The sequence below is a fragment of the Metopolophium dirhodum genome, chromosome 1 (genome assembly GCF_019925205.1).
Source record: "Metopolophium dirhodum isolate CAU chromosome 1, ASM1992520v1, whole genome shotgun sequence".
Classification (NCBI taxonomy): Eukaryota; Metazoa; Arthropoda; class Insecta; order Hemiptera; family Aphididae; genus Metopolophium; species Metopolophium dirhodum.
Genome location: NC_083560.1, coordinates 140,920,777 through 140,927,065, shown reverse-complemented (window position 1 = coordinate 140,927,065; position 6,289 = coordinate 140,920,777). Strand labels below are relative to the sequence as shown.

The window sequence follows — 6,289 nt, the reverse complement described above, 5'->3', positions numbered from 1 at the left end:
CTGGTTTAACAAATGTATAATAATATAATATTATTGATTAACAGATTTCATGCAGAGTACTATGATATGAATTCTAGTGAGACAGTTAGAGACTGTCTTGACGAGTCTGATATTGAAGATTCTGATGTTTTTAATGTTTCTGATGACTATTAGTAATTATTATAAATATTATGTTTCAAGATCATTGTAATTGGTCTAATTTTTTTATTGTTACTTAAAGGATAATTTTTACTTATTTACTAGTCAAGAAGACTGAACATTAACTACATAATATGCAATATTAAAATATTATTATTATTAAGTTTTTATATTATACAGTTGATTTATTTTATTTTATTTTATTTTAAAAGCAGAGGTGTTCCTAGTTTTTAACTATAGACTATTATGTTATTTTGTTATTAATACAATGTTATTATTTTTAGGATAATTTTCAACTTATTAACTAGTCAAGAAGACTGAATATTAAATACATAATAATATGTAATATTAAAATATTATTACTATTAAGTTTTTATTTACAGGTGATTTTATTTTATTTTATTATTATAAATGCAGAGGTATCTCTACTTTTTAATTAAAGACTATTATGTTTTCAATACAATATTGTTATTTTTTTTATTCAAAGGATAATTTCATAATAATTTACTACCTACTACCTAGTCAAGTAGACTATAAAAGTAGACTATAAAAACTAATCATGCTGTACAAATTATATATTTTCATGTACCTAATACAGGTAATGTTAAGGTTTTTATTTTTATTAAAAACAGGTATTTCCACTTTTTTAATAAAGTCTTATCTTGAAACAACAATTATTTGCTTAGCATTGTTCGCGTAATAATTTTATTATGAACTAATTATTAACTGTGAGAACAGTTATACATAATGCGTGCCTAAGATTGTCATATTTTCCCATGCTTTGGAAATTCTCTGTAACAATTCTAGTTCCAAAACCTAATAAGCCTCCTGACATGTCCTCCTCCTACCGACCAATAAGTCTCCTCCCCTTCTTCAGCAAAATTTTAGAAAGATTAATTCTTAAACGAATTCTTCCATGCATTTCTGCCAGTTCTATATTACCAAATACTCAATTCGGTTTTCGTTCCGCTCATTCATCAATACATCAACTACACAGACTAGTTGATGCTATCTCATTCTCCCTTGAAAAAAAAAGTTATTGCTCCTGCGTCTTCTTGGATATATCCCAAGCATTCGATAGGGTGTGGCACGAGGGACTGCTGTATAAAATAAAGCTAATTTTTCATCCAACCTACTACTTATTAATCAAATCCTACCTCACGGATCGTTACTTTCAGGTCAGAGTTGGCACATCCTTTTCTGGCTTAGCAAAAATTAGTGCAGGTGTTCCTCAGGGGGGCATCCTTTCTCCTCTATTATACAACATATACGCTGCCGATCAACCAACCTCTCCGTACACATCTGTTGCGGAGTTTGCCGATGACAAGGCTATTATTTCTATCCGTGATAACCTTCACACAGCTTCCCTCAATCTTCAACTCCACCTTGACCTCATGGCTGATTGGTATAAAAAATGGCGTATCAAAGTTAACCAATCCAAATCACTTCACACAACTTTTACTCTTCGTCTTTCTCCTTGTCCTATGGTATATCTAGACAATATTCAAATCCCTTCCTCTCAATCCGCTAAATACTTAGGTCTGACAATTGACCGTCGACTCACATGGTCACATCATATTAAAATTAAAAGGCTAGCCCTAAATGCACGACTCCGCATCCTCAAAACTCTAATCATCAAAAACAAACACACTCTTGCGGCGCCGCTGCGTTCTGTGTCGGCCACAGATAACAACGTCGCCGCAACGGCACCGCGCACGCAAATCCGGTTCAGTAGTACATTGTTGTATATCGACTTATGCACACGTCCGATTTTTCAACGCAAGATGTCCGAAATCGACGATGTTGACATCGAGTTGTTGATCGGTGAAGTCAAAAGTCATAAAGAAATTTGGAACATCGCTGATGAAAATTATCACGATAGGACCAAAAAAAGAAGTGCTTGGATAAGCATCTGTCTGAATTTTTTTCCATCGTTTGATAAAAAGGACGACAAAGAAAGAAATGATATATTATGTAAGTATTCGCAATATTATTAAAATTCGTCAAAATCTCGACTGCTCAGATTATTTTGTAGTTACAAATTTATAAAGTATTCTAAATACTATGATAATTGATATTTGGTAACTATGAAAAACTGTCGAAACTTTGATGTTTTTAAATATTCTTAATAAACATGTGGTTATTGACAAATTAAGTAAATCCTTAGTTGAACTATACTGTTTGGGCAACAGCGCTGTTGCTCCGCTGTACATCGCGTTGGGTGTTAAACATTCGCGAAGTTGAACCCCGTTCCCTCCACCACCCATGATCTCGACGGTGGCGCGCTTCCAGCCGGGGGCTATCGCCGTCAACCAGTTTTGCCCGCACGTCCGTGCTTGGTCGGTCGATTTGTTTTTCTTTCGTACCCGCGCCATCTTTTGTCGTTGGTCTAGTGCCCGTATCCGTCCTGAGACCGCGTTCTTTTCGCATACACGCCGTTGTTAATCCACGCGTGTTCGTTTGTTGTGTTTTGTTCGTGCTCGGCCGTTTCGACCTCCACGTTTGTGTCAACGCGCCAGTCCGGTACTGTTGTCAGTAACGTCGACTCCGAGAGTCTCATTCACCGTAGTGCGTGTTCGGACCCTCTTGACGTCCATCACCGTACGTGTGAATAATCACCGACCGCGTTCGTGCATTATACCGGTCTCGCTTGTCGCGTTGTTGATTGCGTATTTGCGTCCCCGTTCGCCGGTCCATAGTGGTTCGCGATCGGCTGACTTTGGGTTTCCACGTGGTTTCCCACTGTGCTCTGCTGTACGCCGTTACGCCGCGAGCGCCGCACCAGTCAGGTGTGCCAATTCCATCATCGTCGGTGTGTCGGTCGGTGCACCAGTCCCGCTTGTTGTTGTCCGTTGGTACCAGTGTCGTCCATCATCGTGTCCAGGAGTCAGCTGTTGTCAGTCCAAGCCACTATCACAGTATCACCATCGTTGTGCAGATAAGATAACCTCTGTTATTGTTTATGTTTATATATTATTTTGTACATCGCCATTCCCGATTAGTAGGTCATTGTAAAGTATAATCATATCCCCCGTTTATAACGCTATTGTTTATTGTATGTGTCGGCAATAATAAGTTTGTTTAGTGCCACCAGCGCACACCTTCAATTTGTGTACGTTTTATAACTAGTCTCGTAATGTGTTACCTACTCCTATTCACACACAGGTTATATCAGATACAATTACCCGCCGCAAGTGTCGTACGGTCAGCTAGCGATATTACTTCAATAGCTCCGTGACGGTGCGCAAACAATACAATTAGCAACTATTATATTATAATTTTTTTGTATATTTCTCTTACCCATCATATTTTATATTATATTATATTAAATTAAAAAAAAGTAAAAAATATTTTATAAAAACAATTGTACATGTAAATTTAAACTCCCTGAAATATTATGACAATACCTAAATTTACTGATTCAACCAAATTTAAATATAGTATAAATTATAATTTTTTAATTAAAATAACATTAAAAAAAAGTTTTTAAATGTAATTATTTTGCCAATAAACACTGCCAAAATCCGAAACAAAATAATCAGCCAACTTATTTCTCGTTTGAATTTACTGGTTAGTTGTACTTGTTGTTCCTCCATCTTGTTCTGCGTCAACAAATCCTGTAACACTCATGACATCTTGTATGTTGATTCCATCTCTAACTCTAACATAGTTATGAAGTGAACAACATGTTATTACCACTTGAATGGCTAAATCCAAATTAGCATTTATGGGCTTATGAAATATTTTCCATTTATCTGACATTATACCAAACCCACTTTCAACATGCCTCCTAGCTCTGGAAAGTCTGTAATTAAAAACCCTGTTCTTATGAGACAATACTTTTCCACTGTAAGGTCTCATGATGTTCGACGAAAGGGAAAAAGCTTCATCACAAATAAATGTGTACGGCATATTATAATATTTATATTAGTACCTGGAAGGGGGCTTTTTGAAATGTTCAGTGTATTATTTTCAAGTGCCTTATAAAAATTTGCCTTTTCAAAAATCGTACTATCAGATTCTTTACCGAAAGCGCCAACGGAAATATAAATTAACCTGTAGTTTACATCTACGATGCCGAGCAAAAAAATTGAAAAATAATTTTTATAATTATAAAAAAAGTGACCCACTCATCTTCGGTTTACGAATTCTAACGTGTTTGCCATCGACTGCCCCTAAGCAATTGGGAAACTGACTGTAGTTTTGAAATCCATCAGCTATATCTCTCCATTGTTCTTTCTTCAGCTCAGGAAATGTTTCAGATCGTAGTACTTCCCATATTACACCGCAAACTCTTCGCAAAATTTTTCCAATAGTTGAGTGTCCTATCCTATAAGTTAAATGTAAATCTATCTGATCACAGCCACTTCCCAAGTACCTGTAATGAAGTTACGACTCATATAACTATACTCATTTATTTTTAGATTCTGAGTGAAGCGAAAGAATGTATTGATTTTACAATGATGTGTGTTTTTTATTATAATTATTAAATAAATAAATAATAAATAAATTTTATTTATTGATTTTTTTTTTTTTTTCATCACCTTTTAGGACAGTAAAAATGCCTCAATGTTCTTCAATAGTACCTTTTCTGATAGGAAAGTGAATCTAGTTGGTACTTTGGGGGGTCAAAAGTAAAAATTTCCTAGTAGTTTTCGAAAGCTTCGTGAAAAACAAATGAAAAATTAAGGAAAAAACGGGATTTTTTACGCAAACCCGATTTTCGACAAAATTGATTTTGGTTTTTAGTATAACTCTAAAAGAAATGACCGTATATACATGAAATTTTGACTGAATGTTGATATTAGCATTTTCTATACACCATAACATTTTTTAAATATTTTGATTTATCTTGAACTGTTTACGGAATTTTCATTTTCCAATTATTTTAGGTTTTTTTCTATAATTGTGAATACATATTATATCATTGAATTCAAATTTAATACCATCCATTATACAGTGACCCACTTGTAACATACTATACATCAGAGTGACATACACTTACGCACCTTTTTCAACTTGTATACTCCCACGAATTATATACATTTATTTTTCTTAGGTGAAAAACTTATCAAAAAGTGGAGAAACATAAAAGTCAATTACACTAAAAGTAAAAAAAAAAAACAAAACGACGTCAGGACAGGGTTCCAACTTAGGTAGACGTTACATTTATGATCGTCAGGTATCTTTTTTAATAACAGCCGGGGTCACAAACAATAATCAGGGTAGTTTTGATGGGAACGACGAACAGGAGGATACAGAATTATTAGCAAACCAATCTAACGAAGAAGCTGATACACCTCCCTCATACACACAAAGCAGTTCATCAAAAAAACGCAAACACGACTTAGAGTCATCTTTAATAGATTATCTAAACACTCCTATTCCTAGTCAAATTATAACAACACCAGCTCCAGAACCAAATCCAGACAGGTCTTTTTTCGACAGCATATTGCCATCCATTGCAAATTTTAACAGAAGACCAGAAAATACAATTCCGCTGTGAGGTACTAAATATTATAAAACGGATGAGGGCTGCAACTTTACCGCCATAAAACTATGGTTATCCACGAATTAATCAGGATTATTTATATGCTAATCAAACATCACAGTTATCAAACTACTCTCCTCAAATTGCTTCATACCAACATCAAACTCCCAATTACATACAACAACGGCCCCAAGATATACTCAACCTGGTCCATATTCTGCTCCACTTTCTCAATCGAATAACTATGGGATGGATTCAAATCCTACATCTCCATGTATATCAATTGGAAACAATTACAGTGTCAGTGAAGAAGATAGTCTTGACATTAATTAAAAATATTTAACAAAGTAATATTATTTTATTTGGTACATTACTTATACTTTTCCTACGTGTACCTATATTTTGTAATGTTAAACCCCATATTTTTAAAAAGTAAATAAATATGTTTTTTACATTTATATCTTTTATATAATATATTATATTATATATATATTTAGTACTTACTTACGCAAATAAATAATAACAATAGAATTAACTTCCTCACAGTTACTGCAATCATTTCTAGTGGTAGTATAGAGAGTCTCATGCACGTGTCTTGAGAGATTAGCTTTGGAGATACTTTTGTTGCTAGTTCGTCAAATGAGCGAACACTCATTCGAA

At 34.3% G+C, this 6,289-nt stretch overlaps 1 pseudogene; it reads left to right on the top strand.

Moving 5' to 3' along the window:
- The first annotated feature begins 1,922 nt into the window (after window positions 1–1,922).
- On the top strand, window positions 1,923–5,693 carry LOC132932881 (uncharacterized; annotated as a pseudogene).
- The last annotated feature ends 596 nt before the right edge of the window (window positions 5,694–6,289 follow it).